We start from the raw sequence: 25,979 nt of genomic DNA on the forward strand, positions 1-25,979 counted from the left end.
GCTTCCTAGCCCTCTCACGTTCCACGTAACTATCCTTACTGGGGGTCTCTCACCCCCCCCCCCCCCCCCCACCTTTCTTATCCACCATCAACATACCGCTGGGCCCTGCCCCATAAGCCTGACCCGCCCCTGTCCATTGTTAACATCGAACCCCTTCCCCCCCTCCCGAAACCCCCCCGCCACCTTTCCCCCAGAAACAACATCCCCCAGCATCCAACCCCCCCCCCCCCCCCCCCCCCCCCCCCCGTCGCTCACCTCGTAGGCCCATTGACGCCTGCTATCCAGGCTCCAATGTCGCCTCAAGACGTTCATGACGCACCACCTTGTACAAAAACAATGGGGATCACAGTGACTACAACAATTAACAAGGCATTTCTTTATAAATTATGGTGGGTTTGTCTTTGCTTACGTTGCTCTTACCAGATTTCAGACCCTGGCATCAGGCGTCGATCCTGAGTCTCTCTGCAACTTCAGAGCTGGTAGATATCTGCCATCTGGTCAGGGAGGATAACCATCAGTTGATCTTAGCCCAACGTTATTCATGTGTGTCAGCTGCAGGAGGGACTGTCACTCACAAATCAGCTTCTACACCCACATCAGGTAATGGTCAATTCAGAAGTGACCTGGGTGCAGTAAATCACCTCTCCAGAGAGATGGGTGCCATAGAGTAGAGGGTGTTTTCCTGAGGTTGAGGAACATGGTTGGGGCACAGCCTTCTATTCTGCATCAACCACACGATTCATGATTTATGAGTCTTTGATGCTTATATAGGAAAGCAATTCATTCTCAGGCACTTATATCCAACATTCCACCTTGATGTGCACAAACAAACAAAAAGAATTCAGCGAGAGCTCTGTAATTGTGGTCTGCTGTGGATTCCTATCTTTAATTTCTGCATAGTTAGTGTCCATGACTTCCGCTGCTAACATTCCCAACTCTGGAATTCCCTCACTAAACTGTTGCACCTCTCTCCTTTCTCTTCTCCTTTAACATTCTCCTTAAAACCAAACTCATTTGGTCACCTGCCGTAAAATCTCCATTTGTGGCTCAGTGCCAAACTCCTTTGCATCATTTAAATAGCTTGCAATATAACTGCAAGTTGTTGTTGTCCACAAAACTTCCAACTCAGGAAGAACCATCCAGTCCCAATTCGGCGTCTCCACATGACCAGCAGTTAAGTTACCCGAGTAAATGTAGGCATAAACCTACTCTGCCCCATTCCACTGCCCTCCTCATGCAAACTAATCCAGCAATGAGTCACAGGCCTTTAAATTATTAAAACCTGTGACTTAATTTAAATGCAAAAAACTAATACTTGATCTAACCCTTGAGTATGTAAAGAAGTAACAAGTACTGTTCTTACATCTGATATATCAGAGAGGATGAAATTTCTGCAAATGATGATCAATAGTAAGTTTGAAAATCAATTTTAAAAATATATTTCAGGGATGCTATAATCACAGGCAAAGAAGGGAATTACAACATGTAACACATTTCTTGCCATTTTTACTGTAGCAATGCTGGGCTCAAGCAGACTAATGCACAATTTGCATATGTCAAGTATATTATACAAATGCAGGTTCCTTTTGCTGTTACCTAGGTGCCACCAGGAGGTATTTTAATGTTAAAGGGCTGATTTGAGTGCTAGGTGTGTCATAGTTTTATTGAAAGTAGAAGAATGATAAGCTAACAAATTTTGAAACTTTTTTTTTAAACTACTCTGGTGTCCAAGATTTTATACTGTGTCAAGACATCTGAGGCAGGCTTCTTTTCAACACCATAGATGGTGCTGGTACCTATTTGAAATATTTAAATGCCACTGACACCAGGGAATGGGCTGAGTCAGTCACAGGCAAGGAACAGATGGACATTTTGCCTCGTCCAGTATGTGCCCCAGAGGAATTTGATCTATTAGTCTTAATCACTGGGGCTAACCATTTACAATCTCATAGATTTGAAATTGTTTCCAAAGTTCTGAGATACATCAATATTGACGGATTTCATGAACACCCAATCCCAGCAGAGATCTTCACCCATCCATGGTCACATAAGGGTTAACTATAGATAAACAATGAAACATAACAGCTAATGTCTTATAAAAGCAATAATGTAGCTGCATAATGACCTATCTTGATTCTAGAAGGAACTGGACAGCAGTTTCATGGGCTCACCAAATCACATACCATCCAGTTTGGAATTATATTTCCATTCTTTCACTGTCATGTGATCACAATCCTGTGACTTCCCGGCAGCTCTGTGGTTGTACTTACACCACCCTTTAAAAAAACAGCTCATCAACACGTTCTCAAGGGCAATTAGGGATGGGCAACAAATGCCTTGCCAATCATGTCCACATCCCATGAAATAATTTTTTTAAATTCAACATTTTTAAAGTAATTCAAGTTTCAAAAACTTGCTCACAGACAGCAAAATGTTTATTCCTGTATTAGTAATCCTTGGAGGCAGCTGCCATTTCATTTACTACCACATTAGGAAGGCACCCAAAGTGCTTTCGGTGTAAAGCAGGTTTGTATTTCTTGGGCGGTACTGAGGTAACACCTCAGTCTTTGTGCAATGACACCTTTTATTTGGAAATGGAATCTTATCCAATAGCTGCCAAGTTTTATTTCACAGTCAGCACCTGCTATTTTGTTTAATTAATGACACATTTGGGGATAGAACAAATTTAGGAAGCAAACCATACCCTGTTCTGGCCATATACCCGCGAAGTGTATTAGGAGACGGACACTTCACCTCTAAAAGGCAACATGGGATTTGGACACTGTACATTCACAAAATGGACTCTAGACGTCAGGTGACATATTGTACAGTTTCTGTACAGACAGAGATTGATGTCTTTAGGAAGTTACTTCACGAAAGGAATGGCCTTCCCAGATGTTGAGTGACTAACCATCACCATTTCATTGGAAGAGACTTAAAGTGATAATGGCTGCCAGATTGGTTGGCCCATGAATATGAAATTTCATTTAAAGGAACTTTAAGAGGCCAATGGTGGCTGAAATGTTGATGGGATATCGTTCATTCACCATTATGTGTCAATACATCTGCCATCAACCCATTGTGCAGACAGTAGAACACATCGATGCTGTTGTCACATGACTGAAACTGTTCAGAGATATTAATCCACAAGAAAAAATCTGAGAGGTAAGTTTGGGATACAGTGACTAGAGGGAAAGCATCTCTTCTCAGTGAAAGGAAGGCACTACTTCAAAAGTCACCTTAGGCAGAAAATTGGAGCTTATTAATTAAGAGGTGTGAGCACAACTTTGACTGAAAAGCCAAAAACTTACAAATTTCTTTGTCTTCAGTGAGCTAAGAGAAAATCCAACAGGCTTGCAATGTTTTCACCACTATCTTAGCAACTACGTAAAGAAGTGACCTGTTTCCTTTATTTTTATCTTTCAAATAATTTAAGTTCATGCTGTATCTTTTGAAATAATCCTTACTTGTGTGTGTGTGGGTGGGTGAGGCACTCTCAATTACGACGCGAAAGCGAGGTCGATAATCAAAGGCTTTAATATACAGAGAACAGGACAGCATTCGAGAGAAGTGTGCTCGCCACATGGAGCCTTATCCTATATACTGTTTCCTGGGGGCGTAGCCAGAGACGGAGTCCCCCAGGGTTCCAAGCCTCTTAAAGGGGCAAGGTATTAAAGGTAAATACCGATCATCACAGTGGGTATGTGCAGTGAGTGTTGCTGCTTTTATATTTTGGGTGAAGTGAAAAATAAATGTATCCTTTCTTTTAGTTAAAACCTACAAGGAAGTCTGTTTTATGTCTGCTCTTCAAAACCGCAGCACTAAAATAGGGAAAAATATTGCTTCTCAAAATTACATCTTGTGCTGATCAGCTGAGAAGCGAGAAAAAGGGAAAATTATCCCACATCGCCCCTCTTCTGTAATGATATTATGTCATAATGCAGTTAAAAACCTTCCTCCTTCTGTCACATGGGGCTGGATTCTCCCAAAATGGGACTATGTCCCTACGCCGGTGTTGCCTCAAAAAAAAAGATAAGCTAATTAATTCACCTTCCGGGGGCTAGCAGGGATCCGGAGTGAATCTAGCAGCTTTAGCTATGGATACGGGCCCCCGCACTTCCGGTTTCGAGTCTGCGCTTGCGTACGGGGGCCACCTCGAGCACCATGGTGGACTCGGACCGCGGAGGCAGCTGGAAAATGTAGGTCCCCTCCCACCCCCGATTGGCTGCGCGTCTGAAGATCCGACTAGGCCGATCTGTCCCTGGGCCGTCCATAACGCCCCCCCCCCCCGGGCGCCCGAACCCCTCACTGAGTCTGTAGCCGCCACACGAAGTTCCAGAACGGCCATGGGTGGTTAGAACCACATCGTCGGGAACTTGGCGGGCCGGGAGCAGAGAATTGCTGAGCGGGTCTCTGGCAATGGCCCCCCAACCACGCAGAGGACTCCACGAACACAGGTCCCGGTGAATCGCTGGACCAGAGCCTGGCCCGATTTTGGTGTGAAAGTTGATTCTCCGTCCCCACGCCAAAGGCGATTTCGGCGTGGGGCTGTGGAGAATCTAGCCCATGATATTGCAACACCTCAGTAAAATGCATGGTAACAGAAGATCTAGAACTTTGGTGCAAACTATCCAATTCGGAAATCTCTGAAGCAATAAGAGAGCTAACAAAAAACATTGTTGGACAGTTTTGAGAGAGCCACTGAAGATTTAAGGGGGAGCTGCATTAAAGCAAAGATGCTTTTTTAAAAATTTTCCAATTAAGGGGCAATTTAGCATGGCCAATCCATACCCTGCACATCTTTGGGCTGTGGGGGTGAGACTCACGCAGACATGGGGAGAATGTGCAAAATCCACACAGTGACCTGGGGCCGGGATTGAACCCGGATCCTCGGCGCCGTCTCCCAAAGATGTTTAAGGAGCAGACAAAGTCTGGTCTCTGATGAATTTGCAACCAATGGTTGAGGAAATTAGTGATATACAGTGTGGGCGAAGTCAAAAAGGTAGTATGCATAAGCATTGCTAAGAGTGAGGTGAGGGTAGGGGGTTAGTTGTCTCGGAGGTTGAAGTATGCCATCTTTGAGATGATCAGGACATGATTTATCAATTCCAGCTGGAACACGAAGATTGTGCACAGTGATGTACGAGCAACCAGGAGGTTCATACCCAAAACTAACGTTCATGGAATTGGGGTAATGCATTAGCATGAATTTTTAAAAAAAATCTTTTTATTGGTATTTTCAAAAATGATATACATTGCTGCTCGTGTTTATTTACTGTACAATACAGAAAGGTTTGTCCTTCTCCGCACGCTTGGCCCTGTTGGTGCCCAGCACTGTTGGTGCCTCTGGCCCTGGCACCTATCCCTGCTGCAAGGGGTACCGTCAGCTTGCGCTACCCATGCCAGCGGTACACTCCGTGGCCCCTGTTCGGTGCCCCTCTGGGGGTGGGGTATCTTGGAGGTTGCCTTTGGGTGGGCTGTGATGCCCCGCTGGTGGGTGGCGGCCATTTTGGGGGGGTGGCATAGAACATAGAACAGTACAGCACAGAACAGGCCCTTCGGCCCTCAATGTTGTACTGAGCCATGATCACCCTACTCAAACCCACGTATCCACCCTATACCCATAACCCAACAAGCCCCCCTCTTAACCTTACTTTTATTAGGACACTACGGGCAATTTAGCATGGCCAATCCACCTAACCCGCACATCTTTGGACTGTGGGAGGAAACCGGAGCACCCGGAGGAAACCCACGCACACAGGGGGAGGACGTGCAGACTCCACACAGACAGTGACCCAGCCGGGAATCGAACCTGGGACCCTGGAGCTGTGAAGCATTTATGCTAACCACCATGCTACCCTGCTGCCCCGATGCATGGCAGAGGGTGGGTTCAGGGTTGGTGGGGTGGAGGTTGGGAGCTGGGACAGATCTCGGACAGATTGGTTCATTGAGGACTTCAGTCAATCTTGCAATTTCAAAGGTGGAATCCTGCCCTTCATTTTTCCAGTTCAGCTCTCATGTGAATACTTTCCTGTAGAAAAGTTACCTTTGGCACATGCATTCCATTGCACTGATGTGGTCGGCAATCATTTTGTGGCTTACGTCAATATTGCCTTCCTCTCTCTGGTGTCTTTCTCTGGCCTTCTCTGGGGTCTTTTGTTGACCTTTCTGTGTTGGCATATTTAGAGTTACCAGCCCAAATCTCAGACTTGCACCAGCTGAGTTGAGTGGCCACTGGATCTCATTTATGATGACTTCCGCTTGTGACCATGGAGTGATTGGTCACATAAAGGGCTGTTCCTGTTCAAAGTCACAGAAAAGGGCTCTTTTTACCCAGATCCGAGTGGAATTTTGATGAACAGGCATAGTTGAATGTTTGAGCAGTAGTTTACCCCTGGAATGGTATGTCTTCTGATCACCGGACCTGGCAGAAAACAGTGAGAGGTTTGGCTGGAAAGTTGAAACAGTCTTGTGATTCACAGACAGTCTCTTCCAGCATGCAGGCGGGGGAGGGGCAAGCTGTCAGGCCCCAGATACAGGAACTGATGATTTTTATCAAGGAGGAATTCCATAAACAGAGGAAAGAAATGCATGAGGATCATGCAAAGGCCATTGCAGAAGCCGTGGCACCCCTGAAGAGTATTTTGGAGCGGATGGCGAGGTGTTTGGAGGTGCAGGGGTCACAGATTCGGGAGATTGAAGGAGTGATCTCGGACCACAGCGATCGTGTGGAGGCTCTGGAGGCGGAGTTGTGGCTCCTCGGAGACCTTTGTAAAAAGCTGAGAGCAAAAGTTGAGAAGCAGGAGAATGCCTTGAGAAGGCAGAACCTGCGAATAGTGGGCCTGCCTGAAGGAGTGGAAGGTGCGAGTGCCATGAGATACGTCTCGAGGATGCTGGCGGGACTGGTGGCAGAAGGGGTGCTAGATAAGGCTCCTGAAGTGGACCGAGCGCATAGGTCTCTGAGGCAAAAGCCTAGAGCTGGGGAGCCGCTGCGGGTGGTGATCGTGAGACTTCATACATTTGTGGAGAAAGAGAAAATTCTACGGTGGGCCAGGGAGAAGCGGAGCTGCGACTGGGAGGTAAATAACGCCCGGATTTATCAGGACATCGGAGCTGAGTTGTCAAAATGGCGGGCAGGTTTCAACAAAGCCAAGGCGGTGCTATACCAGCGGCAGATCAGGTTTGGGGTGCTCTACCGGGCGAAATTATGGGTGACGTTCGGAGGCCGGGAGTATTATTTCGAGACCCCAGAAGTGGCCGAAGACTTCATTAAGGAGCATAAACTGGGGGAGAACTGAGTGGACAATGCTTGGGAACCGGGGTGCTGGCACTATGTAATGGTCGGGAGCATGTTTGAAGTGGATGGAGGGATTGGGGGATTTTTGCCTTTTTTGTGGCGGGGGGGTTTCTGTTCAATGTTGAGATTGTAAGGAGTTGTAGGGGTGAAACTTTTATGTGGGGATGGATGTTCCCATACCCCCTCCTGCTTTATGGCACTGTTTGTGTTCAACATCTGTTTGTTTGCTTTTGGAGAAGGCTACCTGGAGTTCAGGAGAAGTCCTTGTTTGGGTGGGGGAGGGTAAGGCCAGCAGGAGGCCTTCTTCTTTGGGCTGAGGAGTGGGGGTAGAGGGAGGGGGAGGTCATTAGGATGTGCCTTTGGGTAGGGGCAGCCGCGCTAGCAGGTTATGTTGGTGAACGGAAGTGAGGTGGCGGGGGAGAAGGCCAAGAGTGGTGGCCGGGGGGGAGGGGAGGAAAGGGGAAGTGGGGGGGGGAGAAGGGGAAAGGGAAAAGCGGGGGGGGGGGGGGGGGGGTGGTTTCAGCAATGCGCAGGGGGTGGGACATGACCTGGTCAAGGGCGAAGGAAGGGGCCATCTGGAATGGCCTCGGTTCAGAGTGGAATTAAAGCGGCAGGAGCTAAGTGGGGAAGATGATGGATGGTAGAGGGGATTGGAGGCGCAAGCCTCCAGTAAGGTTGGTAATATGGAACATCTGGGGACTGAATGGGCCGGTTAAAAGGTCACGGGTGTTCGCGCACCTCAAGAGCTTGAAAGTGGGGGTTGTCTTTATGCAGGAGACACACCTCCATGTGAAGGACCAGGTTAGGTTAAGGAAGGATGGGTCGGGTAGGTTTTTCACTTGGGGTTTGATTTGAAATCGAGGGGTGTGGCGATTTTAATGAGCAAAAAAATGGAATTCGTGAGTGCGAAGGAGGTGAGGGATCCAGGTGGGAGATATGTGATTGTGAGTGGGGTATTGGAAGGGGCACCGGTAGTGTTGGTAAATGTGTATGTCCCAAATTGGGATGATGTGGGTTTTATGCAGCAATCTGGGATTTGGCCATGTACCAGTTGATCATGGGAGGATGTGTCCTGGAGCCGAGGGTGGGTAGATTATCTCATTTATGTTTTGTGCGAATAAGGAAAGGAGGGTGGAACATGACTGTCTAGTGAGCGAGATAGTGGAGGTGGACAGGGAATATTCGAGGGTGCCCACCGTGGAAGGATTGGCAAGGAAGAAAAAGTTGCAGGGGCAATTTGACAGGCTGACAATGGGGAGGGTGGTAGGGCAACTGCATAGGGCAAGAGGGGTGCAATACGAGTATGGGGAGAAGGCGAGCCGCATGCTGGTGCACCAGCTGCAGAGGCAGGCTGTGTCCAGGAAAATATTGACGATCCAGACTGGGGCTGGGGATGTGGTGTCAGAGCCAGGGAGGATAAATGAGGCATTTAGAGAATATTACCAGGGTCTTTATGAGGCAGACCCAGGATGAGAGGAGGGAGACATGGGGTGGTTTCTGGATGAATTGGAATTTCCCCAGGTGGAGGAAGCAAAGAGACAGGCATTGGAGGAGCCCTTGGAGCTGAGGGAGGTGCTGGATAGTATCGGGTGTGAAGTTGGAGAAGGCCCCTGGACCGGATGGGTACCCGGCAGAATTTTATAAGGATTTTGCGGCAGACCTGGCGCCACATCAGTTGGGGGCGTTTAATGAAACACTGGAGAAGGGGGAGTTGCCGGAGACGATGAAGCAGGCAGTAATCACACTAATCCCCCAAAAAGTGAAGGATCTGGTGGAATGTGGGTCGTATAGACCCATATCACTATTGAACACGGATGTGAAAGTATTGTCTAAGTTGTTGGTGGGTAGAATGGAGTATTGTGTCCCGGGGGTAGTTGCAGAAGATCAAACAGGCTTCATGAAGGGCAGGCAGCTCGCTAGTGCATGAGTCACAGAAAGTTGCCTTACAGGTGCAACAGGCGCAACAGGCGATTAAGAAAGCGAATGGAATTTTATCCTTCATTGCTAGAGGGATGGAGTTTAAGACAAGGGGGGTTATGCTGCAATTGTATAAGGTGTTAGTGAGGCCACACCTGGAGTATTGTGTTCAGTTTTGGTCTCCTTACTTGAGAAAGGAAGTACTGGCACTGGAGGGTGTGCAGAGGAGATTCACTAGGTTAATCCCAGAGCTGAAGGGGTTGGATTACGAGGAGAGGTTGAGTAGACTGGGACTGTACTCGTTGGAATTTAGAAGGATGAGGAGGGATCTTATCGAAACATTTAAAATTATGAAGGGAATAGATAGGATAGATGCGGGCAGGTTGTTTCCACTGGCGGGTGAAAGCAGAACTAGGGGGCATGGCCTCAAAATAAGGGGAAGTAGATTTAGGACTGAGTTTAGGAGGAACTTCTTCACCCAAAGGGTTGTGAATCTATGGAATTCCTTGCCCAGTGAAGCAGTTGAGGCTCCTTCATTAAATGTTTTTAAGGTAAAGATAGATAGTTTTTTGAAGAATAAAGGGATTAAGGATTATGGTGTTCGGGCCGGAAAGTGGAGCTGAGTCCACAAAAGATCAGCCATGATCTCATTGAATGGGATCGAGGGGCCAGATGGCCTACTCCTGCTCCTAGTTCTTATGTTCTTATGTCCTTATGAGTAATATAAGACGGCTGTAGAATGTGGTGATGAATCCGTCGAAAGCTCTGGTACCGGAGGTGGTGGTGTCCATGGACGCGGAGAAAGCATTTGACCGGGTGGAGTGGCGGTACTAGTTCGACGTTTTGGGAAGGTATGGGTTTGGGCCGAGATTTCTGGCATGGGTGCGGTTGCTGTATGTGGCGCCAAGAGCGAGGGTGAGGACGAATGATATGAGCTCACAAAGCTTTGACTTACACAGGGGTACGAGGCAGGGGTGCCCGCTGTCGCCGCTGCTGTTTGCGCTGGCCATAGAGCCATTGGCGATGGCTCTCAGGGGGTCGGCAGAGTGGCGGGGGATAATGAAGGCACAGAGGGAGCATCAGGTGTTGCTCTATGCCGATGACCTCTTGCTGTATGTTTCGGATCCGTTGGAGAGTATGGGAAGGATTATGGGCCTGTTGGGGAGGTTTGGAGGGTTCTCGGGATACAAGCTGAATGTAGGAAAAAGCGAGGTATTCCCGGTGAATGAGTTGGGACAGCGGGCTAATTTAGGGGGGATGCCATTTAGGGTAGTGAGGGATAGGTTTAGGTACTTGGGGATTCAGGTCGCGAGGAAATGGATGGGGCTCCATAAGTGGAACTTAATGAAGCTGGTGGAGGAGGCCAGGGAGGATCTGAAGAGGTGGGATACACTGCACTTAACATTGGCAAGGAGGGTCCAAGTGGCGAAAATGAATATCCTACCGAGGTTTTTGTTTATCTTTCAGGTTCTCCCAACCTTAATACCAAAGGCCTTTTTTTCAGAAAGTGGACACAATCATCTCTGACTTTGTATGGGCGGAGAAGGTGCTGAGGGTGGGGAGGACCCTGCTACAGAGGCAGAGGCAGCAGGGGGGGGCTTGCGTTGTCAAACTTGCTTCATTATTATTGGGCGGCGAATGTGGACAAGGTGCGGCGGTGGTGGGAAGGAGAAGGGGTAGAGTTGGTTAGGATGGAGAAGGAATCTTGTAAGGGGTCTAGTTTGAGGGTTATGGTGACGGCAGCATTGCCAATGGCTCCGAGTAGGTATTCAGGGAGCACGGTGGTGCAGTCCACGGTGAAGATATGGAATCAGCTGAGGAGGCATCTTAGGGTGGAAGGGATGTCGGTGCTAACGCCGCTGTGCAAGAATCATGGGTTTGAGCTGGGGGGGATGGATAGTGTATGCAGGAGGTGGAGGGAAGTGGGGCTGGTCAAGGTGAGGGATTTGTATTTGGAGGAAGGGTTCGCCAGTCTGGAGGAGCTAAGGGAGGGTAGAGCTGCTGAGGGGTAGTGAGTTCAGGTATTTACAGGTTAGAGACTTTGCACAAAAGGTCTGGAAGGGGTTCCCTAGATTGCTGGGATACACCCTGCTGGAGCGACTGCTGCTTCTGGATGTGGAAGGGGAGGGAAGAATTGGGGATATATATAAGTGGCTGGGGGAACAGGGAGGCGAGCGGGTGGTGAAGATCAAGGGGAAATGGGAAGCGGAGTTGGGAATGGAGGTCAATTGGGGAGTATGGAGTGAGGCACTGCATAGGGTAAACGGGACCTCCTCTTGTGCAAGGATGAGCCTGATACAGTTTAAGGTGGTGCACAGGGTGCATATGAATCAGGCGAGAATGAGTGGATTCTTTCATGGGGTAGCAGATGTGTGTGAGATGTGTGGGCGGGGGTCAGCGAATCATGCGCATATGCTTTGGGGTTGTGAAAGATTGGGAAGATTCTGGGCGGGAGTGTTCGCGGTCTTAGCCAGGATAGTGGAGGAGGGAGTGGACCCAGATCCTTTGGTGCCGATATTTGAGGTTTCAGAGAAGCCGGAGCTCATAGAGAGGAGGAAGGCCGATGTCTTGGCCTTCGCCTCTCTGATTGCACGGCTATGAATTTTGCTGGAGTGGCGGTCGGCATCGCCACCGGGGGTAGCAGCATGGTTGGGTGACCCGTACGACTTCCTGCGGTTAGAGAAGATAAAGTATGAGTTAAGGGGCTCAGCAGGGGAGTTTGAGAAAAGGTGGGGGATGTTTGTGACTGTGTTTGAGGAGCTGTTCGTCACAGGGTGGGGGGTTGGGGGGGGGGGGGGGTGATGGGGAGAGGGGGTGAAAAAGGAGGAAAATCTGTACAAACTGTATAGTTGATTGTTGGGAAGAATGTTTCCCGGGGTGTTTTTTTGCTGTAACCTATTTTGATTCAAGTTTGAATAAAATGTGTTTTAAAAAAATAGGATCTCGGGCGGAATTCTCCGACCCCTCGCAGGGTCAGGGAATCGCCCGGGGCCGGCGTAAATCCCGCCCCCGCCGTGGCTGGAATTCTCCGCCACCCGGGAATCGGCGAGTGCGGGAATCGCGCCCCGCCGATTGGCGTGCCCCCCGCGCCGATCGACGGGCCCCCCGCGGCGATTCTCCGGCCCACGATGGGCCGAAGTCCCGCTGCTGTCAGGCCTCTCCCGCCAATGTGGTTTAAACCACCTCTGTGCCAGCGGGATTGGCGGCGCGTGCGGGCCCCCGGGGTCCTGGGGGGGGCATGGGGTGATCGGACCCCGGGGGGTGCCCCCATGGTGGCCTGGCCCACGATTGGGGCCCACCTGGGTACCCTGGCTGTGCCACCTGGGTGCCAGCCTAGCACTGCAACGTCCACAGGTAGCACTGCCACCTGACATGGGCACTGCCAGATGCGAAGGTGGCATTTTTTATGCGATCGGGCCGGGGATTGCCTAGTTTTGGGTGGGTTGGGGACCCTCCCGTAAAGCGTATGGGCTGGGTGGAGTTCAGGATTTTTAGGGGGGGCCTCGGAGATCAGGACTTCATTTAAAAATGCCTCGGCCGCACGTTCCCCATTCAAGCCTCTTATTCAACTCGAGTCGTGTTGAATAGCCATGTGCTTCTCGGCACTACGGGTGCCAGGAAATATCTGGCTAAACGCACCCACTTGGGGACATTTTTCCTTTTGGGAAGATTGCGCTCCATGTGTCACCAATTGACTTGACTGAACCAACCTGCTGTATTGCAAGTAGCGATCTGCTACTGAAGGTCAGCAGATACATGCAAACACCACCACCTGGAAGCTCTCTCCAAGCCACTCGCCATCCTGACTTGAAACTTTATCGCTGTTCCTTCAGTGTCACTGAGTCAAAATCCTGGAACTCGCTCCCTAACAGCACAGAGGGTGTACCTACACATGTAGGCCAGACCAGCTAAGGACAGCAGACGACCGATCTCCTTCCCTGAAGGACATTAGTGAACCAGATATGGGTTTTTACGACAATGGTCATCATTAGACTTTTAATTCCAGATTTGTTTATTGAATTCAGATTTCACCATCTGCTATGGTGGGAGATAAACCTGGACCCCCACAGCAATTCTCTGGATCTCTGCAATAGTAGTCTATTAGTACGCCACCACCTCGGCAATCAATAATGGTAACGTTTTATTTGTAGTATATAAGGTCTATTAGCAGCAGTAATGGTTATTTAGAGGAGTAGAGTTTATCAATTATATATTAATTAAAGAAAAGTAATTAATTAACTGACACATAATAAAGATAGTAAGAAGTCTTACAACACCAGGTTAAAGTCCAATATGTTTGTTTCAAACACTAGCTTTCGGAGCGCTGCTCCTTCCTCAGGTGACTCCTCCTCACCTGAGGAAGGAGCTGTGCTCCGAAAGCTAGTGTGTAAAACAAACCTGTTGGACTTTAACCTGGTGTTGTAAGACTTCTTACTGTGCTCACCCCAGTCCAACGCCGACATCTCCACATCATAATAAAGATGGAAGAGCAGGTGTTATATTGCGATTGTGAAATGTGAGAGTTCCTGGACACGTGACCCAGTTCTAAGTGTCTGTGGCTTGAGGAACTTCAGCTCAGAGTTATCGTGCTGGAGTGGACACTGTGATGTGTCAGGCAAGGGAAAGTCACCTGGACACTTTATTTCAGAAGGTGCTCATCACCTTTAGCTGAGGCAGAACGTTTGAGTTGGTCAATGGTCAGGGACAGGAGGGTGTGACTGTGGATCAGGTGGATATGAGCACCCGGCATTTGGTGATGGAGGAGCTTCAGTCCCTGGCTTTGTCTAACAGGTATGAGTTTTGTGCTACCTTTGTGGATGAGAAGGACTGGAATGGGGATGAGCGGATTGACAATGGCACCATGCCGAAGGATGCTATCCAAGTGGAGGGGGTGTAAAGGAATGTGGTAGTAATAGTACAGTAAGAAGTCTTACAACACCAGGTTAAAGTCCAACAGGTTTGTTTCAAACACGAGCTTTCGGAGCACGGCTCCTTCTTCATAAACATTCACCTGAAGAAGGAGCCGTGCTCCGAAAGCTCGTGTTTGAAACAAACCTGTTGGACTTTAACCTGGTGTTGTAAGACTTCTTACTGTGCTCACCCCAGTCCAACGCCGGCATCTCCACATCGTAGTAATAGTAGACAGCACAGTCAGGGGATAGATGCTGTTCTTTGCAGCTGTGATAGGAAGCTCAGAAGATGGTGTTGTCTGACTCACGTCAGGGTTAAGGACATCTGCTTGTGGCTAGAGAAGAGCCCGAAGTGGGAGGGGGAGGATCCAGTTACCACTGTCTGTGTGGGAGCCAGAAATGGTGTTATGCTAAGAAAATCTATGAACTCTCTAATGTCCCAGCAGGCTGAATGAGATTATGAATCATGGGCCATTTGGCCCATCGAGTCTGCACCAGCCCTTGGAAAGAGCCCCATACTTAAGCCCACGCATCCACCCTATCCCCGTAAACCCAGTAACCCCACCTAACCTTTTTGGACACTAAGGGGCAGGTTAGTATGGCCAATCCACCTAACCTGCAGTTCTTTGGACTGTGGGAGTAAACCGGAGCACCCGGAGGAAACCCACACAGACACGGGGAGAACGTACAAATTCCACACAGTCACCCGGGTCTGGAATTGAACCCTGGTCCCTGGAGCTGTGAGACAGCAGTGCTAACCACTGTGTCACCGTGCCTCCAAAATGTGAAGAGTTAAAGTCCGAATGAAAATGCAAAACATCAAAGGTAATGATCTTTGGGTTGTAACCTGAGCTACACATCAATTGGCATTGGGTTAAATGAATTAGCGAATTTAAAAAGTGGCTCAAAACATGATGTGGGAGGAAGGGGTTTCAATTCATGAGGGAATATCATCAGTACTCAGGGAAGAGTGAGCGATTCCGTTAGGATTGTGTCAGGAAACAGAGGGTGTGATTTAACCGGAAATAAACAGTGCATTTAGCAGGGTGTTTCATGGCAACTGCAGTGCTGAGAACGATCCCATTATCAAACGGGACACTGTGGGTACAATTCTCCCAACGGGAGACTAAGTGCCGATGCCGGAGTGAAAACCGGAGTGTCTTCGGCCGGTGGCGCTTAAATGATGTCACCCGAGGGCAGCACGGTGGCACAGTGAGTAGCACTTCTGCCTCACGGCGCCGAGGTCCCAGGTTCGATCCCGGCTTTGGGTCACTGTCCGTGTGGAGTTTGCACATTCTCCCCGTGTTTGCGTGGGTTTCGCCCCCACAACCCAAAGATGTGCAGGTTAGGTGGATTGGCCGCGTTAAATTGCCCCTTAATTGGAAAAAATGAATTGGGTACTCTAAATTTTTTAAAAAAATGATGTCACCCACGCATGCGCGGTTGCCGTCCTCCCCGCGGGTGCCCCGCAAGACATGATTGATCTTGCGGGGCGGTGGAGGAAAAGAGTGCGTCCTTTAGCGACGCCGGCCCCTACTAAGCTCCCCCCTGGAGCTCGGTCCTCCCCCCCCCCCCCCCCCCCACAGGCTGCACACGCAGCGTTCGTGCGCTGTTCACGCCGGCAGCGACCAGGTGTGGTTGGGGCCGGCGTGAACCCGCCGGATTGGGCAAGCCGCTCAGCCCATCCGGGCCGGAGAATCGGCGCTCGCCTGTTAGAAATGGTGAGCGGCGATCCTCCGAGCAGCCTGATGTGAAATGCGGCACGCCATTTTTGGGGGGTGGGAGAATCGCGTGCGGGTGCCAGGGCGGTGTGGCGGGAATCGCCCGGCACTCCCGTGATTCTCCCAGCTGGTGTGGGGGTCGGAGAATCGCGCCCTGTTTTATTTGGCCTCGGTGAGGAATGTCCTGCCGAGGCTACATTTACCTAACTCCCTGCACTGGTGAACTCAGCTCGTCAGTGAAGGAAGAGATCGAGGGGCCATTTTTAAATGCCACCCCGTCTCACGACCCCCCCCCCCCCCCCCCCCCAACACTCATACTCCCCACTGTCGCCTCCGGATCCCTGTTATTCTCCGACCTATCTGTTAGGGGGTCCTCGAGCACACTCTCACCCCATCTCATATGGGCAGGGTGAGGGCAGCACGGTGGCGCAGTGGTTAGCACTGCAGTCCCACGGTGCCGAGGTCCCAGGTTCGATCCCGGCTCTGGGTCACTGTCCTTGTGGAGTTTGCACATTCTCCCCGTGTTTGCGTGGGTTTCACCGCCACAACCCAAAGATGTGCAAGGTAGGTGGATTGAACACGCTAAATTGCCCCTTAAATGGAAAAAATGAATTGGGTACTCTAAATTTAAAAATAAAATAAGGGCAGGGTAACCCCAGGTCAGATCCCTAGAATGGGCAACCTGGCACCATGGTAGAGCACCTGCCAGCCTGGCAGTGCCCAGGTGACCAGCTGGCAGTGGGAGTGTCATGATACCACCCTACCTAGAGCCTGATCACCCGGGGACCTCCAATGGCCAGGTGCCGTTACACTTGGTCCGTGTTTGTGTGGATCTGTGCAAAACGGCGCCATAGAAAGGTCTTCCCAGCATTGGTGTTTGTTCCCGGGCCTCTTAAGCATCGGGCGCCGACATATTTAAGTAAGCCTAACTGCTCACGTATGTATGCAAATCTGGATCATGATGTCTCAAGACATCACATTAAATCTCACAAGCCGATCAGAGCGTCGCAAAGCTCATGATCAGCCTCTTGGGAGATTTAATAGCCTCGCTGTGTCACCGAGTGGAGCGCGATGAGGCCATTCAATCGCACCAGAGATAGTTTTAACTATTCTATATTTGTATTTGTGAGCATTGGAAACAAGTTATAGCTTTAAGTACATTTAGTTTTGTGTTTTGTATATAAGAAAGGGTTAAAATGTGAGTTGGCTTCATGTTAAACAAAAGTACCTGCACGTCTATGGGTTTCAGTTTAATTTCAAACTGTTTCAACAATACAGTGTAGCCACCGAAGTTGGCCATTCCCTAAATACAAAATGGAGGAACGCAAAGCTTACAGGTTAAAATGGACAATGTTTGCAGCACCAGCAGGCTTCACCAAGCAGGTGTGGATTCTGTCTGCTAAGAGAGCAGACGGCACCGAAGCGAACATTCCGCATACTAATGAGGCAATCTCCGGGATAGTTAACATAGTAATGGAACGATCCCAGGGACAATGGACACAAATGGGGAAGTAACTGCAACAGTGTATGGGAAACCAGACACCCCGGCACCAGCGGGGTCTGAAAACAAAGCACCTGAAAGCCCGCCCAGTAGCCAAGGAACAGCCTCAGTATTGGGGAGATTCAAACATATCGATTGGGAAGAGACCCAATTGATTCCGAGCAGGTAAAGGGGTCCGCCCAAAGGGGCGCGGATCCCTGGGACCTATAAAAGACAGGTCCCACACTTAGTTCGCTCTCCTTAACCAGCCCTCCTCTCTGGACCAGCATCTCGACCTGCTTTTGCCAAAGAAGACCTTGAACGAGAGAGAGGAGAGGTTTGGGACAGCAGCCGCCGGCAAGTAAGTCTCACAACGATCGCTACCAGAGATAGACACTCCTGACCGCTTTCTAACCCATACCAACCTGAAGTCTGCAGACCAGAGCAGAGCAAGAGGCCTTGTCCCCTGATCCGGCAGTTCCCTTGAGATAAGTATTGGTTTATTTAGCGGTAGGAATAGTTTAATCCTCTTAGCGTGTGCCTGGGTAGTATTATAATTGTATTATAATAAACTCAGTTGTTTGAACTTACTAATTGGTGTATGGTTTTATTGCTTTGAACTTAACCTTGAAACTTGTGGCGGTATCTTAACAATAATTGGCGACTCCAGAGCTAAGTAACGAAACAGAGCCAAATTGAGTGTTAAGCACACTCACCCAGAACGAGCAAGAACACTTAGAAAAGCATAGTTTGATTAGAACAAGGGATACCCTGTTTGACAAATTTATTTTGAGGATGTAACCACACGGATGGAAAAAGGGGAACCAGTGGATGTTGCATACCTGAATCTCCAAATGGCATTTGATAAGGTGCCGCACAAAAGGTTAACAGGTAAAATAAGGGTCCATGGAATTGGGGATAATAGCACGGATACAGATAGAAAACATAATGGGCATAAAGGGTTTTTTTTCAGGATTGAAGGCAGTGAATAGTGGAGTGCCACAAGGATCAGCCATTTGCAATCTATATTCTTGACTTAATTGAGAGACAGAGATTAATGTACTTAGGTTTCCTGATGTTACCAAACCAGGTAGAAACGTAAGTCATTGGGAGGACACAGGGAGGCTGAAAAGAGATATAGACAGGTTAGGAGAGTGGGAAAGAAGATGGCAGGTGGAGTATAATATAGGTTGTAAGAATAAAACAGCAGAATATTTTTTAAAACATGCAAAACTTGTAAGTGTTGACATTCAAAGAGACTTGGGTGTGCTTGTACAAGAAATATGGACAGTTAGCATGCAGGTGCAGCAAGCAATTATGAGCGCAAATGGCATATTGGCCTTTATTGCCAGGCAATTGGCATATAAGAAATAAAATAGGCTTGCTACATTTGTTAGGGTTTTGGTGAGGCCGCATCTGGAATACTGTGTGCAGTTTTGGTTTGCACATTTTTAAAAAGGTGTACTTGCATTGTAGGCAGTACAGCAAAGATTTACTCAATTGGGCCCTGGGATGACGGGTTTGTCCAATGATGAAAGACTGAGCAAATTGGGTTTCTAGTCTCTGGGTTTTAGAAGAATGAGAGGGAATCTCATTGCAACCTACATATTTCGGGGGGGGGGGGGGGGGGGGGGGGGCTTGATAGAGTGGATCATTTAGAACTGAGAGGAGGAGAAATTTCTTCACTCAAAGGGTTGTGAATCTTTGGAATTCTGTACCCAGAGGGTTATGTGTGCTCCATTGCTGAATCCGTTTAAGGCTGAGACTGGCAGATTTTTGGTCACCCAGGAAATTAAGGAACATGGGGAGTGGACAGAAAATGGAGTTACATCCCAAGATTAGTCATGAATGGCAAGGCAGGTTCAGTGGGTTATATGGTTAACTCCTGTTCCTATTTCCTGTGCTCTTATGATTTTATGTACTTTAGTAGTCAAGGAGATGTCCAGAAAGGAGAGCCAAACAATGGTTTATTTCCCAAAGGAAAGTATTTACATGGAACAGTCCCAGTTCATGTCGGGATTACTCTGCAGCTCGGCTCCTACCTGGGCCGGCTTTGATGGCAATGAATTAATGAGCGAATTGATGGATCTCCGCCCCTCAAGGGGGAGCTCGTACTCAACGAGCCTCACGGGAGATCAAACGGGTCATCCCCATGGGTCTATTTGGGGGTTATAACATTTACCTTATCTTGTGCCATTCACTTAACTATTTTCCTCTTTCTTGTATCTTGTTTCACTTCAAGGAAATCTCTTCAGCCTTTAACAATTAGCAAGGTTGATATTTTTATTCCACAGTTGCAAGTATTATACTCCTATAGGAATATGGGAGATGGTATATAATAATGCTCAAAGTACCCTTAATGCCTGAAGTGCAAATTCGCACCTGGCAGTAATTGGGCAGTAAAATTAACGGTATTCCCATATCTGCCCAGATCTCATAAAACATTATAACCTCTTCCTGTTTTCTGATCTTCAAATTTCAATAGGAAATTTTAAGTCTTTTCATTTCGATTGACATATATTTCCTCTTGACCTTTCAAAATACAAAGAAAGCATTGAAAAATTATATGAAATATTGAATATCATTACAGTCTTGAAAAGAAACTGATTAGGAATCTGTGAACAGATTCTTACTGTGCCTCGTGGATTAGGACTGTGCAATATTAGTCTGAAGCTCTTTTGAAGTCCATATCATCACAAAGGCAGCAGAGGCGCAGATGTCTGCCAATCTTCACTTTCTAACTTTCAATTTACATTTGTACTTAATTTCTTCAGCTTTAAAGCATCTGTGTTTCATACGTAACCATTCCTGATCCAGGAAGGCCCAATTGGCAGGTTGCTCCCAGGCTGCTGCTGTTGCCACGTAGTAACTGACCATCAGAGGGGGCAGTGTGGGTATGGCAGTTTCCTTTCATTTCTTTCCCACTCCCCGTTTGGAAGTAGCTTGCCTCCATTCAACATGCGCTGGCACTTTGAGTACTGCATCCGTTTTTTCTCACTGGGAGATAAGGAAGAAATCCAAACCACAAGATGATGATGAGGAGGTATACAGGACTGATTATTTGGCTGCAAACCTAAATCCTTGGTGGCCTATTTGTTGGAGTTATCAGTGCCGTTTTAGCTACAAAATGCTGTCCATGGTGCACGCGCATACTTCCAGCGTGAGATGCATTGGATGCCATTTTGGTGAGGGTGTTATTGCACGTGCAGGGACCATCCACTGGAGATATGCAAAGTAGACAGATAATAACATCAAATTTGATCACAGCACTGTCACATAAACCCTTGCTGGTTTAGCACAGGGCTAAATAGCTGGCTTTTAAAGCAGACCAAGGCAGGCCAGCAGCACGGTTCAATTCCCGCACCAGCCTCCCCGAACAGGCGCCAGAATGTGGCGACTAGGGACTTTTCACAGTAACTTCATTTGAAGCCTACTTGTGACAATAAGCGATTTTCATTTTCATTTTGGAGCTCAATGGCCCATCTAATGCCAGCTCTTAAACACACACAGCTGTATATGTGTTGAGCAGAATGAAGAATCCCCAATGCTAGTTGTGGAGGTTTTGTGGAGCATTCCTGCCTCTGAGCCAGAAGCTCTGGGTTCAAGTCCCACCCCAGAACTTGATGGCCAAGGAAGGTGCAACACTGCCCTGAGGAACTCCTGCAGTAATGTCCTGGGACTGAGAGGTTTGACCTCCAACAACCACAACCACCTTAATTTTTGCTTGATATGACTCCAAGTAATGGAGAGTTTCCCCCCGACACCTATTCACTCCAACGTTTCCCGGGTACCTTGATGTTGCACTTGATCAAATGCTGACTTGATGTCAAACGCAGTCACTCTCACCTCATCTCTGGAGTTCAGCCCTCTTATCTATGTGTGGAGCAAGACTGCAGTGAGATCAGGAGCTGAGTGGCCATGGCACAACCCAAACTGAGCACCAGTGTGCTGGTTATTGCTGCTCTTGTTAGCACTCTCGAAAGTCCCAACCATCACTCTGCTGGTGATTGGGCGGAGACCGAAGGGGCAGTAATTGGGCTAGGTTGGATTTGTCCCTGCATTTTGTGTACAATCTTCTTCATTGCTGGGTAGATGCCAGTGTTGTAGCTGTGCTGGAACAGCATGGTTAGGGGCACAGCTTGTTTTGAAGCACAAGTGTTCAGTAACATTGCCGGAATGTTGTCAGGGCCTAGATCCTTTACAATATTCAGTGCCCTCAGCTGTTTCTTGGTATCACTTGGAATGAATTGAAGACTGGTGTCTGAGAGGAGAATGGATTCTCTACTCAGCACTTCTGGCTGAAAATGATTGCAAATACCTCAGCCTTCTTTTTTGCATTGCTGTGCTGGGCCTCTTCCTCCAGCGAGTTGTTTATTTGTCCACAGCCATTCATGTGGAAGGACTGCAGAGCTTATATCTGATCCATTGGCTGTGAGATCACTTTGCTATGTTTATTATATGCTGCTTCCGCTGTTTGACATGTGTTCTAACCGCCATGGAGACCATGGAGTGCGGACCATTCAGTTCCCCATCCCTTCAATTAAAACAAACTTCAATGAGGGGAGTCCTCACAGTATAAAAGCCCAGACCTGGGTGCAAGGAGGGAGGCCCTTTGGGGAAAGGGGTATTTGTATCAATAAAAGAGTATCATTTGCATCCTACTTGTCGTTTCATGCGTATTCTCTCGGCGTGGATACAATACTGGCGATAAGGGTAAAATGGAGCTGTTGTCGGCACCAAGTGCTGCGTAACTGGACCATCTAATTTAGGCTTCTGGTGGCCTTCAAACCGCCCACAGAGATGCCCTACATTGGGAAGCTGGAACTGTTTGAGGCCGGTTGTATGACTGGGAACAGTATATCGAGCGTATGCATGACTTTTTCCGGATGAATGCGATTGTAGGGACAAAAGGTAGTTTTACTCACAGTTTGTGGTGGACTGACCTACAGCATAATCAAAAGCTTAACCCACCGGAATGTGAAGATACACCTCTTTAGTGTAGCTTGTCGGGAACCATTTCCAACTCAAAACCCCCACTAATTGTTCAGCAGTTCTGTTTCCAAACCACCGCACAGGCCCAGGGTGAATCGAGCAGTGACTTCTTGGCTCATTTAAGGAAACTGGCTGAAACCTGTGTATTTGGGGGCGTGTTAAACAAGACTCTGAGAGATTGGTTTGTCTGCGCTTGTCGCGACCTGGCAACTCAACAAAACCTTTTGGCTGAGACCCACCTGAATCTACAACTAGCAGTGAAGATAGCCATCTCCAGCGAGAGCGCTGAACAGGGCATTCAGAAACTCCAGGACATGGGTGTCCTGAATTTAGGCCGCCCGTCCGACCGCTGTTCGGCTTTTCCGCGACCTGAGGAGACCGACCCCGTGATGGGCAAACCCCACAGAGAAGTCGGCCTCCCATGCAAAGGCCTTGAAAGGCATCACGCATTTTCCCTCGAACATGAGGACCTAGATGTCGGCTATGAACCGACATTAATTGGCTGCCGAGACTGGACTGATCGAAGGCCCGTGTAGGATGCCTCGCTCCCCCCCCCCCACCCCCACTGCTCGGCCCGGCGCGATCACCACCCATATGACAAGGCCTACTACATAGATGCCTCCTTCCAGCAGCTGCACTGCGTGACAGCCCCATGGGTTGCTTCAATCCATGTGACCCTACAGGTGAATGGACACCCCATCCAGATGGAGCTGGATTACGGAACAACGGTCTCCGTGGTCAGCCACTGCACTTTTGACAAGACTCAGTCTGCCTTCCAGACGTCAGCCTTGCGGGATACTGCCGCCTGATTGGCCATGTAAATGGGTAACCTTTACCAACTGACGATACATCCGTCACATTCGGGCGGCAGTTGGCAAGCCTACCAGGGGTGGTGGTGCATGGCAGTGTTTCCTGGACCACGACTGGTTGTGACACCTGCGCTTGGGTTGGCAGCGGGTTTGCCGCATAGACTAGAAGGGTTCTTGCAAGGTTTCTCCACATGTTCCAGGGGGGCCTGGGCACCATACAGGGGGCTGTGGCCAGGATCAGTGGCACAGCTGTGCTATATTTGCACCTGGCCAGTCCCATACGCCCTGAGGCCGAAGGTAGATGCTGAATTGGGTCAGCTGGAGCGTTTGGGCATCATACGCATTGTTCAGTTCTCGGATTAGGCTGCCCAGTCGTCCCTGTGATGAAGCCTGACAGCTCTGTGTGCCTATGTGATTATAAAATCACAGTGAACTGGGTCCCTTGTTGTGTCTGTTATCCAGTCTCTGCATCGAAGGCTTATATGCGAAGCTCAGCGGTGGCCACACGTTCACAAAGCTGGACATAAGCCACATGTACCTCCAGTTAGTCTTGGACCCCGACTCACATTTCATGACGGTCCACATGCACTGTGGCCTGTACTAGTGCACCCGTTTGCCTTTCGGGGTTTCCTCGGCATGTGCCATTTTTCAACGGGTTATGGAAAAAACCTGCGCAGTTTACCCGGGTCGCAGTTTACCAGGACGATGGCCTGATCACGGGCTCCTCTAAACTGGAACATTAACAGAACTTGGGCGATTCCAGAAAGCCGGCAGGAGAAATGCGTCTTCAACCTGGCCGAGGACACGTACCTTGGCTACCGCCTGCACCTGGTTGAGGGCAAGGTAGAGCCATTTGACAGGTACCCATACCAGGTGGGCCGACAGAACTCAGCTTCTTTCTGTGCCTGGTCAACTACTACGGAAGTTCATCCCGAACCTGGCCACCCTGTTGGCCCCCTCCACCAGCTGCTGAAAAAGAGCCAACCTTTTTTCAACCTGGGCATGGGCCCAACCCCAGAAAGCAGCTTTTTTCAAAGTGCGGCGATAGCTATCATCCCCCCAGCTGTTAACCCATTTCAACTCCTCCAATTCGCTCATCTTGACCCGCAAAGCGTCGCCGTACGTGGTCACGGATGTCCTCGCCCACCGATGGGTCAGAACACCCTATCGCTTGGCTTTTTGAAAATTGCAGGAATGGTGCAGTGTGCCATCAACCGAATGCATGGTACTTTGCGAGTACTGCATATCAGCTCAGATGTTGAAAGGGATTCTGGTCCCTAAATGCTCAGCTGGTGTGCGACCGTATGCAGTGTATCTCATAGATCAATGCTCGGTACCCTGGAAGCAGCCATGATGCCTTCATTCTGCAGCGATCCACTGTGTTATTTGCATTTGATCGATACAGAAAAACAGAGGGTGGTTACTAGGTGACAAGGGGCAACCTCTGACATCTAAGGTCAGACCTTTTAATCAGATTTCCCGGTTGGCATGATCCTATTTGTTAAGACTCTAGGTTCGAACTTGCGTATTTTACCTTCTAACTCAATGTGAAATTACTCATATTAGGATCACTTTTCTTGAGGGGATCCCTAGATATGAAATTAAGAATTAATCTTGTCTCCTAACAGAATTCAGGATCAATGTTTTCTAGTTGGTTCCAAGGTGTATAGTTCTAGGAAACTGTCGCAAATACATTCCATGAACTCTTCCTCCAAACTTCTCTTACCAATTTAATTTGTTCAGTCTGTACAACAGTTAAAGTTCCCTTGTTATTACTGCATTACTTTTGTTACAAGCTTCTCTTACTTCTAGAATAAACTCTGCCCTGTTCCACCCAGCTTAGCTTTATTGAAATTTCAACAGTGTCGTGTCCTTGACTAGTTTCTTTTTATAAAAGACCTGCTTTTCACAACTACTGAACATCTCAAAGCACTTTACAGGAAAAGAAGTACATTTGAAGTGTAAATGCAGTGCAGGAAACACAGTTGCCAATTTGTGCTCAGCAAGCTCTCAGAAACAGCAATGTGATAATGACTAGAAAAGTGTTTTTGGGATTTAAATTGAGGAATAAATAAATGTTGGCCAGGAGACCAGGATATCATCCCTGCACCTTTGTAAAATAATATCATGGGATCTTTTAAATGCACCAGACAGGCTAAACAGAACCTTGGTTTAACGTTTCACCCAAAGACAGAAAATGCAGCACTCCGTTAGTGGTGCACTGTTGTGTCAGCTTTGATTTTTGTTTTCAAGCCCTCGAGTAGAACTTGAATGCAGAACCTTATGGATCCTGTAATGATATGTATATAGGTACACCAGTAAAGGGTTAATTATTATATCTCAGTGTAATTCAAACACTAGAGGGCACCGCCGGTTCCCAGTATAAATATCAGACCTCAGGGAATGCTGGGTAGTTAGCAGAGGAGAAGTATTGACCACAGCACAAGGAGTATTTAGATTAGAGAGAGTTAACATGAGGTCATCATTAGTTAATACTAGATTATAGATTACTGTTAACAGATTCAACCTTACTTTATTAGTAGTTATAGCTAAGTGTATTTGAACTTTATTTAATTAATCATTATTCAATAAATTAGTTTTGCTTCAATCTAAAGATTGGTGGTTTCTTTATCATCAACTCATCAGACCATTCTGGATCAAAAGATAAAGAATAACGACATATTACCGCAAAGTGTAATATAACATGGTACCAGGTATGTCTACTGCAGCTAACTAGATAGTTTAGTGAGGATCTAGTACAGAAAACTAAGAAGCAATTCGAATCTCGAAGCACCAACCTGTGACTGCAGAACTTCGACGAATCCAGGACTGATGGACTAAGCTCAAGCTCCA

This window comes from Scyliorhinus canicula, chromosome 14 (assembly GCF_902713615.1).
Source record: "Scyliorhinus canicula chromosome 14, sScyCan1.1, whole genome shotgun sequence".
Classification (NCBI taxonomy): Eukaryota; Metazoa; Chordata; class Chondrichthyes; order Carcharhiniformes; family Scyliorhinidae; genus Scyliorhinus; species Scyliorhinus canicula.